This window comes from Dasypus novemcinctus, chromosome 4, assembly GCF_030445035.2.
Source record: "Dasypus novemcinctus isolate mDasNov1 chromosome 4, mDasNov1.1.hap2, whole genome shotgun sequence".
NCBI classification, from domain to species: Eukaryota; Metazoa; Chordata; class Mammalia; order Cingulata; family Dasypodidae; genus Dasypus; species Dasypus novemcinctus.
Window position 1 is genome coordinate 51,125,853 of NC_080676.1, and position 14,079 is coordinate 51,139,931.

At 38.5% G+C, this 14,079-nt stretch overlaps 1 non-coding gene across 1 annotated transcript; it reads right to left on the reverse strand.

Annotated features, from left to right (window-relative positions):
- Positions 1 to 13,453: 13,453 nt before the first annotated feature.
- LOC111762594 (small nucleolar RNA SNORA67) lies at positions 13,454 to 13,595 on the reverse strand. Its single transcript, XR_002795677.2, has one exon. It is a non-coding gene; the product is annotated as a small nucleolar RNA SNORA67 (small nucleolar RNA).
- Positions 13,596 to 14,079: the final 484 nt, after the last annotated feature.

Below are 14,079 nucleotides of genomic sequence, written 5' to 3' on the forward strand. Positions count from 1 at the left end.
CCAATCTGTGGATTCCATGAGCCCAAATGAATCCCAAAAGCACCACAGAATTTAAAGGAAGAGAAAATTAGAACACTTCTCCTTAACAGAAATCACAAGTATACAATGGTTCAATTGTGAACCTCATGAGAAAATAAATAGTGCCCACTTTCTATACTCCATAGGCCAGAGTTTCTCGGTTTGGGCCACACATTGGAATTCCCTGGGCTGCTTATAAAAATACCCCACTCCAGGCCAATATAATCAAAACTTCTAGGGGTACAGCCGAGATCTGAAATTTCTCCAGGTGATTCTAAAATGCAGTCAGGCTTGAGAATCACCTGTCTAAAACGTAGGCAACAGAAATGAATGAAAATGGCAGGGTGTAACAAATCAGGGAATAGTGAGAATTTTGGCAAACTAGAAACCACACATGTACATATGTATTTAATAAGTAGTGTTGCCACTTAGGGACAGCCAGTCATTGCCATGAAGGAATATGGATCCATTACTGTCAGATTTTCTAATTTGTTTGGAAAACCCAGAAATCTGGATATTTTTAAAGTAAAATAATCTGATTTTTAAATAGTGAAAGACAATTCAAATTCTAAAATAATACCTCATTTCTGACAGCATTAAGATTTCTTCCAGCAGTAAAACAGTGACTAACATATCTTGAAACTACCAGTTTGCAGCCTCTGCCCTAGATATACTTCCCCTACATGTACAAATTTTTCAGAAATAAAAAAGGCTTCACCTCCACCATCATAAATGGCCAGAATGATTCTCTTCAGGGCCAAAGCCAAGGATGGCAGAGATGAATTTTAATGGAACCCATAGGTAGCCATTTTACTGGCCCAAGGTATAGAAAGGTGAGCAACAAACCTGAGAGTCACAAGATTCAGGTGCCCTTCCATTTTCTTGTTGAGTGAGTGAGTGAGTGAGTTTCCTCAAGTGAACAAAGAGGAAGCATAGGCTGCTGCTCCAGGTGAGTGACGGATGGCGCACAAAGCTCTGTCACCATGCCTGTCATTGTCTGATGGGACTCTGAAGCACAGTCACCATTAACCCCAGACCTACACTTGACTGTTGTCACTCAGAACTGCTGAAACAACCTTTCTCTTTGCTTTCTCAGTGTTTGCTGACACAAGAGTCTGGAAAGTGGGGAGGGAAAGGGAAGGAGGACAGGAATCGGTGGCAATTTCTTCCAGCATTAAAGCAGTGACTTACACTAATTACCCCTCTCAGACTTGTGTTGGGCAGACCTATTTTCTCTATGAATTAATGTGAAGTGACCTACTTTTATACATTGTATTTATTATTTATGTTGTTGTTTTATCGATTTTGAGACTTTTTTACTTTATAGGAATGGAAAAATCTAATACAATGAAACTTCTCTCATTGAGTATAATCCAGCCACATCATGAAATACAATTTTTTTTTTTTTCTTTATGAAGAGATAGCATTTGAGGATTACATTTAGGTTGTGAGAACTAGCTGAAGGTTGTTTCACTAGATTAATAAAAACAAAAGGAAATATAAATGTATTAATGTAGATATAAAACGTACAATAAAATAATAAAGTACACTTCTAAATTTTAAAACTTGTTTGTTTATATATTCTAGATATATTTATTTATTTTATAAAGGAGCACAATGTTAGTCTAGAAGACTATATATTTTCTATCTACATTCCTCCTGTCCCATTCTTCATGTGCATGATATCATCTGATTTTATTATGTCTCATATTTTATTCATTCATTTATGAGGCCCTGGGATTTTATTTCTTGAAATCTTAGTGAAATGTTTACTAAAAAACAGATGATTGAAAATAAAATCACACAGCTCACATGCACATTTTGTTTTATATGCAATTATAAATGTATTTTCAAGGCAATTTTAATGCCCAATTTGCAGGATGCATCTTATTCTCTACAGCATGTACTCTAAGGAAATCTAAAAAGAAGCAGTTTGTATAACTTTGATAATTGCAAGCCTAAAAAGTCCACCTATTCAGGAATGCAAAGGAATGACTATCACAGATTTTAGAAGCAAGTTGTTTCTCAGAGAAAATATAATTGGCAAGGGGTATGGAGAGGAGGTGATTTGGAGAGAGGTGGGAATCACTGGGATACAGGAAATGGCCTGAAGGAGGAGTCAAAATTCAACAGAGCAGCCATCTTGCAACCACAAATTCTCCCCACTGACCTGCAGGAATATGGTACACATTGATTATCAATGCCCTGTAACTATATGGTGTTGCACCCAGCACAACACACATAAAACAGCAGATGTCACCAAACACACACAAAAGAGTGGGTGTCACCAGTGCCAAGTCACCCTGCCCTGCACTTGCTTTTCACCTCCTGTGAATAGACAGCAAGGCTCCTGCGTGCATGAAAAAACACCAGTATTTCACTGACTCCTTGAGGAAGCCACTTAGAATGGAGAACTTGTGAGTCATAGCCCTACAATGTGGTGTGCCTTGCAAAGAGGGTAAAGTCTCCTCCTTTCTATATTCCCATGCCAAAAAAGGGAACATCAGAACACTGCAAAAAAAGGAAGATGCTTTGAACCATGCAACTTTCATCTCAAACTAAGGAACCACATGGGAGTTTGGACCTCAATAGCCTTCTCCCTCCATTCTCTTCTGTACTCACTCCCTTCCTTGTCTGACAAATTAAAATGATTCATACTTGTTCTTCAAAAGTTAGCTCAAGGTACACTTCCTCCAGGAAATTCTCATAGACTGACCTCCTTTCACTAAATTAAATGGCCCTTCTTGCACTCCATCAGCACCTATTGTGTCCCATTGCATGGTCCCTTTTGCATGATCCTATGACCATTGGTGTACATACTTGACTTCTCTAGTAGACTGTGACTTCCTTGAGGGCAAGGCTTGAGTCTTAACAATTGTATAGCTCTAGAACTGAGCCCATCGTATGCCTGACTATGGCAAGACTGTGCTAAGTATCAAACACATCATTTTCCATAAACCTTACAGCTATTCTTCAAGTAGTGTGCTTTTATTCATATTTTACAGGTAAATAAACTGACACTCAAGGTAAATTGGGAAGTTTATCTAACCAAGATCACTTAGCCAGTAAATCACAGAACTTGGAATTAATCCCAATTATGTTCAACTTGAAAACCTATTTTCCTTTTATTATTTCAATTCTACCCAAAGAAAAAGATTCTATCATTATGTGTTATCATTAGAAGAAAATAAACTTAAAAACAAATCTATGAGTATGATCTTCCCCACCACCAACATCCTTTTTTTCTACCTCTCTCTGTATAGCTGCAGTCCATAATGAACCCCTTCATTTGTCTGAAAAATAATTATCTTGATAAACAAAGTAAACATCACCCTCTAACCAAGAAATATTAAATATTTCCCAATCTGTTTGGTATTCATATTGCTTTTAAGACATTTTATCTCATTAGAAATCTAGCAGTTTATTAAGGTAGGCTGCCAAAATGCAATATACCAGAAAAGGGTTGAATTTTACAATAGGGACTTATTAACTTACAAGTTTACAGTTCTGAGACTGTGAAAATGCCCAGATCATGGCATCATCAGGCAATGCTCTCTTCCCAAAGACCAGTTGCCAATGATACTGGTCTCCTGTCACATGGCAAGACACATGGCAGAGTCTGCTGTCTCTCTTTTCTCTTCCACATTTTGCTGCTTCAACTTCTGGCTTCCTCTGTCTTTCTCCCTGTATTCATCCCATTTATAAGGATTCCAGTAAAGAGATTAAGCTCCATCCTTGGCCACACTTTAACTGAAATAACCTAAATAAAATGTCCCACCTACAATAGGTTTACTCCCACAGGGATGGATTAGCTTTAAAAACATGATCTCCTGGGGTCCATCTGACTTCAAACAGTCACATCTAGTAAAAGTATTATCACATATTTATTTACATATAAAAGAGAATTATGCTATCTATGAATTTCACAAATACTACTATATTGTTTTAGACCCTATCTTCCAACCAAAAAAGGCCCCAGAGATGAGAATCAGTGGTGTAAAGAACATGCTACTAGTTATAGACTTCTCAAACTGAACCTCTGATACTTAAATCTACCTACAGAAATTCTCTCATGATGGATCAAATATTTTCAAACTTAAAATAGAGAAGATAGAATGAGTCAGTTCCTATGTTGGGTTTCTGATGCCCTCACCCAATGGCTGCCCAGCCCAAACCTGTCTCTGGTTTTGTGTAAACTATACCCTTGCACTCTATGGAGGGCTACTCTTAGTCTATTGTTCGTTTTTTTTTTTTAAGTAAAGAATTACTTCCTGTTTACAAGCTAAGTACAGCACAATGTAAAAATCCATTTATAAGGCCTGTGAGAGCTGCCATAAACAACCACAGAACATTTGTCACACTAAAATTCTATCACCACCATCAACTGATGAGACCAGATTTAGTAGAATTTTCAGAGTGCAGAAGAGCTGTCATTCCTTCCCATAGGAAGAAGCACTAGTGCTCTTCCAAAGACTCAAAATGGACATAGCAGCATCTATAGATTCCGAGCACTAGGTTGGATGGCTCTTTTTCACATCTGGAGAAAACTAATGGCTGTAAGAAAGAGAGATGTAAGAGAGAAATATATACTAAAATCAAGGTAACCATGACAGATACATTCAAACAAAAGCACAGGCAGAGAGAATGGAGGAATTCCATTTAAGACATTCCAGAACTAGAAGGATGGCCTCCAGCATGCCACTGTTTCCAAACTGTGTGGAAAAATCAAGGGGCTGTAAGATCTACAGAAAGTGCTCAGCTCAAGCCCATTATACCCAGTATGTTTCTTTGGTCAGGGAGGTTTCCTTGATATGGTGGACTGCAATGCTGATAGCTAAACATTCTCAAGGAAACTAATCTAGATCAGGGTCAAATTAAACTCATGGTCTGGCTTGCCAGGTTGATCATTAGAAAGGAGATAGCAAGACAGGAGCAAAGAGGTATAATCCTCAATTTTAGTGTCAAAGATAAGGGCCATGCCCACACAAACTTACACACACGCCACACACCTACCCACCCCAGTCCTGTCCTTTCAGCATCACTGACCTGCACAACATGTATACCTTTCCTTTAACTGAAGATCCATTTCTGTCATATATACATAATTATTGGTATAATGCTAATAAAAGCAAGGCACCCTGTGTCTCAGTCACATATAGAAGAAAGTCCAGGAACCAAAAAATAACTAAAATGAAACTCCAAGATTTACTGCAATTTTCTAAGAACATAAAAGGGCATCTAACTCATGATAAAGGAAACATCTCAACTCTCCTTTTCTCTCCTCCCCATGTCTTTTATGACTTCTCCATAGCTTTTCTGGAGCCTTGCCCTTAAATGATCTTTACCAGCAACCTCTCAAAAAAAGTTTCACCCCTCCTACTTTCTTCCCCACTCCCCTCTATTCTCTCGTACATTTTAATCAAATACTTCTATTTAGCTCCTGTAACTAAGTGCTTCCCCTTTTACCTTATCCTTAAACCCCAAGGTTCTGCCCTTTTCCTGTGCCTGGATCACCAAAGAGCTGGGCACTAGGCTGACAATGAACAAAGTCTCTTTAGAGGGCAGGTGAAGGGGAGAAATCTATGAGGGCAAAGAACATATTCTCTGTAGTAAGAGTCAAGGTTAAGGAAACATGACAAAAGCACTTATTTTATCCCACATCTGTCACCACCACGAGATTGTCAGCATCTTGAAAGTAAGAACCATGTCTTCTTTTGTCCCCATTAGAGTAAGTGACCATTAAATTGAAATGAATGAAGGAATGAATGTTAGCCTACATTCTATTTTAGATATTCACTCCCTTTCTAATGCTGCTCTTTTCTATTTACTGTCCTGTGTCTCTAAAGCAAGTCATCTTTATGAGTGGGACAACAGACCAAAGAGAAACCACCTGAAGTGCTACCTAGCACTCATTGTCTCCACCAGTTTCCAGAGGATAGAGAGGAATATAATCATAAATTCCCAAAACTCTCTTAAATATTTCAAGCATCAGGCAGGAACTGTATTAGTTACATATTGATTTAATCTCAAGCACCTTCCTGTATTTGATAGATTGTAAAGAGGAATTTATATGGAATGAGACAGGGTACTTCTTGCCCTATTAAAATGAACATAAATATAGCCCATAAATGATGGTTCACTATAAAAATTTGAAAAACAAACACACTTCACAAGAATGATATAATAGGCACCCAGTGTTCTAAACTCATGAATATTTTGGGTAATTAAGTAGAGCACAGAATGTAAATAGAAGGAGAGGAAATACATAAATACTTTTGCTAAAGCTTATCTAAAAACAGAAGACAGAGTTTGCGTTTGGGTTTTTCTTGCTTTTTAATGCTTTAGCATGTCGTGTCTTTTAATATATATATGTTTTTTTATATGTTCGCCTGAAATTTTAGAGCAGTTTATAAAATAAAGTGATGGCTAACAGTGCATATTTAAACAGGTTATTTAGTATTCTGGTCCTAATGTGTTAAGTGCCTCAAGTGGAGTATGTTGATCACATGTGTTAATTTCATCCCTGCCATGAGATCTGGCAATGCTCAGCTCACATATTCTTGCAAATTACTGGAAATACCACATTCCCATGAGACAAAGTGACAGCTATGAAATTAAGCAATGTAAGCCAAAGGCTCTAACAGCTACATTAAACAAACACACCTCCAGCAAATTTCTCTGCCCCAACTCACGCAAATGGAATACAGTTTTGTCTAAACAATAACTCGCAGTTCTCCACATTCAGTGTTAGAAAATAACTCAATTCTCTGGCCTTGTTTCATTTTCAGGGCCTCTTTCTTCTTTTCCAGGTAGTAGGGGAGCAGAGACACACAGTCAGGGAAAGTCCTTCCCAGACTACGCACTGGCCCCATTACCAAAGTGTCTACAGTCAGATTCAGGGAAAGCTGATATGAGTAATCAAAATGCAGGTGAATCTAGTCATGATTTTTAATCACAACTGTGAACCTAAATATATATATTTAGGAAAATTTATTATGTGTGATTGCTAAACTATTAACTGAATTGATTGTGCTAATAAATAGATTACTTCCATTAAATAAAGCAAACAAGTGTGATCTTGGCTTTGACTATTAATTGCTTCTCAGACAGAAAGATGATAAATCTTTTCTAAAGAGGGCTGGCTAGGCCAGTGTCTATTTTGGTTTTAGCTGCTTTTTGTACATCTCTGAAAAACTGGAGGCTTCTTTCTGAATTAACATCCTCCCTGGGCTTTCCTGCCCTAGTTGCAAAGTCTGACCAACTCCCATCCTTCCCCATTCTCTGCCATGCACATTCTTTGTCACAATTGTAGCCCTCATGGAGCATTCCTCACCTGCTGCTGCTGTTCCGCTCTGCTCTATTATTTTGGGCTTAGTTCCCATCAAGCCTTACTTATTTTCTCTGTGCTTGCTGTGTTTGCTTTCCCCGTGCTGTCTCCATCCACCCCCAAGACATGCAGGCACGGGGACTCCAGAATTTTTATATTACGTAAGAAGGACTTAGAGGCAGCAGTCTGCTTTGAACTTGAAACTGCAATTGCAGCAGATATCAGATATTGAAGAATGAGGAGTGGATGGGTATTATGGGGGCTAACCCACAATTCCACAACCTCCTGCTGAAATCACCACACACCTCACCCACCAACAGAGCACACACCAGCTGCCAGTCCCTTGGGTGGCCGAAACCATCAGTCATATCGTTCTTATCTTCCTTTTCTGTGTAAGGGGAAGAGCTCTTGGGAAGCAGGCTTGGTTAGCACCCTGAAAGAGTGCGACCAAGATGAGGCTCCAGGAGACAGGGGTTTCTTGACTGGAAGAATCTCTACGGTAGCTAGAGGAAGAATGTTCATCAAGCACGTTCTTTAGCTCAGCAAACTGGCAGAATAGCTGTTTATTCATTTGTAGTCATTCTCTCTGTAGAATCAAACTTTCAGAGAGAGAGTACCTCAGTTTAATCATCTATAAAAGAGGAAGAACAATATTTACTGTGTTGAGTTTTATGAGGATCAAATGAGGTAACAAATGGAAGTGCCTAGAACAGTTCCTAGCAGAGAGTAAGCTCTCAAAAAACTATTATTTTTACTATATTAAAGTTGAATTGAGCCATTTCATTTCCCCCACATTTATAAAATTAATTGCCTAATAACAGTTTTATTGAAGTTAAATTTATGCAAAGAATATTAGGATATTTTTTTGGCAGAGTAGCCAGCATTGTAAAGAATGTTAACCCTTCCTTTTTCATCTGTTGGGTTTAGTGAAGGTAAGAATTTATTTTTACCCTGGGAAATCAATAGTGATTCTGGTAGAATGTGCTTCTAATGAGATCATCATTATTCAGACTTGAAGTTTGCTCCAAGAAATCACATTTCAAATCTCAGTCACTCATGCTGTAAACATAGGAGTAAGGGAAAAGATACTAATAGAAAAAACACCTCAAAAACAATGCTTATTTCAAAAGAGTTAAATAGCAAACGGAAAGGCATAATTTCTTCATTTTACCTGCTTTCCAGTGGTAAGTAAAAGAGGAATAACATTGGTTTTCACATCTTTCTTTCTCTGATCCCATCCACTGCCACCAATTTTTTTTTTTTTTAATTTTCAGAAAGCAACCTCTAGGCACTATTCATAGTTGCATTACCACCAGAGGTTTCAAACATTTTTAAATATATAAAAGCAGCTGCCTGTGATCCAGCAGGCAGGCCTTAAAGGTGACATTTGCAAACATCATTTTTTCACTCCCAGTTCATGGGCATTTTGACAAGAAGAAAATATAAACCTTCACTCATTCTAGAGCAAACATTCTGAAACCAAATAATTTACATGGGAATAGTCAAAGGTTAAATTCACACATGTCACAGTTTTCTTACTAACTTTAGTCAAACCTCAGAAGTTTAACTACGGGCATACTTGATCTTTCTCTAGCCCATGTGAATATAGATATATATATTAAGCATTTTGATGACTTCTTAGCCAAAAACGCATGTATAAAACAGGAATCATTTTAAGTATAGAAATGTAATGAACTGACATGCAAATAATGCCTTGATTGTTCTTTAATATATATAGATCATCACTAAGGGCCAATTAAAGCAAGGTTACTTTCTTTGGCAGCAATATCTCCTGGCATTGAAAGCTAAGGAAAGGCATTTCAATGGACCAATTTTAATTTTTTTGTCTTCATTTATTTTTTTAATGTTACATTCAAAAAATATGAGGTCCCCATATACCCCCACCCCCCTCCCCCCTCTCCTCCCCCCATAACAACAACCTCCTCCATCATCATGAGACATTCATTGCATTTGCTGAATACATCTCTGAGCACTGCTGCACCTCATGGTCAATAGTCCACATCATAGCCCACACTCTCCCACAGTCCACCCAGTGGCAAAATTTCCACTCAAATCCCAGAACACAGGTGGGGTGAGTATATCAGATAGAATCTTGAGATGAGGAGATGGAATTGTGAAAATGAAAAAGCACTTCTCTAAGAAAAGTATGGAGAGAATAAAAAAGGAGCTTAGATTTAAACTAATTTTCTATTACTTCGTCACATCAGAATACTTACATTTGCTAAGAAAAGTTGTTTATTGTTCAAGTTTTCAGTTCTGGTTTTATGAATATAGAAATGTCACCATTCAAATGTCTCAACATCTATGTTACAACATCCCGATATAGCTTCATTCAAGTCAAGGAGATACTGCTTATTCAGCCAAGCAAAATGAATTCTGAGTTCATTTTTTTAAATATGACACTTGTAGGAGGGTGACTTTAGATAAAACACCTTGCTTCAAATGAGGAATTCTTGGGCAATCAATCCCGAGATGAATGTTGTCTGAGAACATTGTATTATTCATTAATACACACACACACAAAGGGCCTCACTTAAACCTTCTGAGGCTGGTCTATGCTTACAAAAATTCCTTCATTTCCTTTACTCGGGCACAAGCCTAAACTATTTTAGGGATCCGCAATACAATAGTTTATCTTTCTCCTATTTCTTTATCTTTTTTTTTTTTTTTTGATAGATCAGGACCTATAACAAGAAAAGTTCTCGCCCCATGGTGTTTTAGTTGGAATACATTTACAAAATTAACTTTGAAAAAAAATTGGAGTTGATTAGATGCATTAGATATTCTGTCAACAAATCCAACTCATCCTAATCAGTCATTATTAACACTGATGTTTGATGAGAGAAACAAGAGTACCAAGTAGCCGTGCTGAGCAGACCCTCTAGGGAGCTGGGTAAAATCTGCTCATTATCTTCAACTTGGAAAAAAGTGTGTTTGCTTGCTGTGGCCAAATTGGCGAAAGAAACGTATGCCCAGTCTCTAATGGCTATAAGAACGTTTTGTGCACATTTAGCAAACTTGGCAGAAGGTTTTAGGTTTCTCCAGGAACTGGACGTAAATCTGGGAATACTGGCACTTTAGCAAAGTCAAGCACCTGCCTAACCCTGGCTCTCCATAGTGGCTCTTCTATCCCAAGAATGTTAGAGAACGTCTTCCAGCAAAAGCAGCATAATTGAATTAGCATATTTGCACTGCCCAAAATAATTCCCAGATAGATGATAGAAACTAGGCAGAGGTGGTCATTGGATTTCACTAGGCACATCTCAAATTTAACTCCAGATTGGCAAGAGGGAACTTCTGGAATACTTCTTTCCTCATCAGCAAGCAAGAAGATCATCCAAGCAGACAGGATGCCCCAAAATTCATCTCCCACCAAGTGCAAATAGAGTTTTTTTTAACCCAAGTCCTTTATAAAAAGGAATCTTTTGACTACTCAATTCCTTGTAGCTCCCTTGGGAATAAAGGACAGAAACAGGATCTAGTGACCTAATTAGCATCTGTGAATTCATCAGGACTTAGCCTTTCTTTCACCTAGTCCTGCTCCCTCCCTACTCCCCACAGAAGTGAAATCTTCACCTCTTCAACTTGGATTTTCTGTCTTCTTTTTAAACTATTTAATTCTCATCAGGTTGCAAACTTGCAAGTTTGTACATTCCAAACACACCTTCCTCTCCTTCTTCAGCTCTTAAAATGAGATTTCCATCTTTGCTGTACTGGAATTTCTCTTCCATATAATCCTTCCCCACTTCCCTGATTTAAAGACTTTCTTCCTTCTTCATACCTTCCCTGGAACAATTGACCATTGATTACCCATGCTTTGACCTTCTCCCCTGCTGTGGTACCAGTAACACCAAATCTCTGAACTTTCTGATCATCTTCTTGGGCTTTTCTTCCTCCTCCTAACTCCTAATATAAATTTACCCCAGTGAGTTACCATAACTCTTTGCCCTCCTATCCCAGTTCTCTTCTTTGAAAATCCCTTCTAATTCTAATAGTGACCATTGCTACAAATGTTTATTTGCATACTCCCTGCATTCCATGGCAATGTGCAGGCAATAATATCCAGAAGTGTTGTTGATGTTAGTTGATTATATGAAAACAACATAAAAATCATCAACTCATACCCTTAAAAATTTTGTGTTTTACAGAATGTTTTCTAAACACAGTTCTAAAAAGTAAACTGCACATATATATTAAAGAATAAAATGAGGCGGCAGTCTTGGTCCAGTGGTTAGGGCATCCATCTACCACACGGGAGGTCGGTGGTTCAAATCCTGGGCCTCCTTGACCCATGTGGAGCTGGCCCATACGCAGTGCTGATGTGCACAAGGAGTGCCCTGCCATGCAGGTGTGTCCCTGTGTAGGGGAGCCCCACATGCAAGGACTGTGCCCCAGAAGGAGATCTGCCCAGGTCAAAAGAAAGTGCAGCCTGCCCAGGAATGGTGCTGCACACAAGGAGAACTGACACAACAAGATGACCCAACAAAAAGAAACACAGATTCCTGTGCTGCTGACAACAAGAGAAGCGGACAAAGAAGAAAGACACAGCAAATAGACACAGAGAACAGACAATTGGGGTGGGGGGGAAGGGAGAAAAATAAATAAATAAATATTTTTAAAAAAAAAGAATAAAATGAAAAATTAAAATGAATGTTTAAGATGAAACATACACATTCCAAGAAAATTTGCCTTTTGTGCTGTAATTCTCCCCTCCTCAAACAACTCCAGGTCAAGCTCTTGTTTACTTACTCCTGTTTCACATTTTCAGTATCTTCATGGACAGCTCAGTATGGGTATCCCACAAAACTCTCACATTCCATATTGAAAATTGACCTTCTCGTGTCCTCTAAAATTTGTTTCCATGCCAAGGGATCATATGTCTATCATAGCACCACCAATCTGATAATGATCTAGTCTCAAACCCTTAGAGCACCGTGGTTCCTTACTCTCTTAGGTTCCTGCATCCAAGCATTTGTCCAGTCTTCAAATTCTGCCTGCATGCTCACCTTTTCATCAATTTTATTAACTTTATTCCTACCTTAATTACTGTTCTTCTAGTTCATGCTTCTTTTTTTGCCTTGAAAAGTGACATTTATTTGAAGAAAAAAAAAAGAACAAGAAAAAAATGACAAGATGTCCATCCCTTGGCTCCCTTCCCCCTCCTGCTCCTCCTCAGTCCCCTAGGAGTGGCCCCTCTCTGGGACCCCTCGAATGAGGTCAGCAACACTGAAGGGCATCTCCTCAATGGAGGCGGTGTAGAAGATCTAAATGTTTCCAAGAGTCCTCTCGTCACCAAGGGTTAAGAATTAACATATAATTATGACTACTAAGTCATTACATAGATTCCTCTATATTCTATTAATAGAACAGCAAAGGTTAATACCTGAAATTACTGAAGATGGCTAGAGTGGTCCCAGTCCTGCTTACGGTTACTCTAGATTTAACTTCACCCTTGTGTATGCTTACTATTGGAATGGTAAACACTTCACCTTCCTCTGTTTAGTATCTATATAGAAAAGGTTGTAACCGACAGCTGATCTGTATTTTCCTATCTCAGAACCTTGATCTCTGAAAATAATTGTAACTTTGTAACTCCCCGGGTTTGGGGTCCACTCCCCGCTTTTTCATACCCCCAAATGTTTATTAATGAAGGAACCTGTGTCCAGTTCCAGTCCAATTATTCATGAACACTCTGAGATTATAAAAAATTAGAATTTCTGCAGATCAGGGAAGCAGTTTTGGGGCTAAGGTAACTGACCTCCTTTGCTTGCACAACTAAATAAATTCTCTCTCTCTTTGAAGCCCTGGTGTCTCAGGAACAGGCTTCAAGGATGCATCAAGAGAAAAGAACCACTTTTTACTGGTATCACTCTTGTTTTCTTCTATTACCATGTTAATAGCCATACCCTTAGGTTCAAACGTCCACTATGACCAATTCTGGGGATATAGTTTTCCCTGTTGGTGGGAAGGTTGTAGTTGATGACTAAAGAAACCTGCTGCACACCAATGGCTCTGGCCTACGTCAAGAAAGATGACAGTGTCAGTGTGTGGATGAGGAGAAGAGGCCATGGTCCATCCAAAAGGAACTCAGGTATGTATTAAAGGAAGGCAAAGGAAAAACATCCCCTCTCTCCTAAAGACCTTGATCAGGCTCGCCAGATACAACTCCAATTGCTACTTTCCTGAGACGGGCACTATTTGCACCCTTGGAGAGGGAATCACCTCAGACTCATGCTTCTTTTTGCCCTAAGCGTTGCAATAGTATCCAAAATGGTCTCACTCCCTTTCTCCATCCACAGTTATAATACATGCCTCTGTCATCTTAATTATTCTCACTTTCAAAACCTTCCAGTGATTCTCAGTATCATTGAATAAATACAGAATTCCATAGCCTGTCATACAAAGTCTTGCCCAATCTGGTCACATGTTATCATGCCTCTTCTTGCTATTGTCCTCAGAAGCACATTTAAATCAAGTCTTTCATCAACATTAACATTTTCCCTATGTTAAGAAAGCAAAGTGAGAGTTTAAGCAGTTAATCACATGAGCATTTCGATAAGCAAAGTTTAGTTCTTAAATCCATCATGCCTCTTTTTATCCAAGAAGGGTATCCTACATCAGATTGATGACATGAGGTAAGCAAGGTTTATCATCTGCTGTGGGAACAGATAGAGGTTTAATTTCCCTTTAACTGTTACTCTCTTTCCATGTAC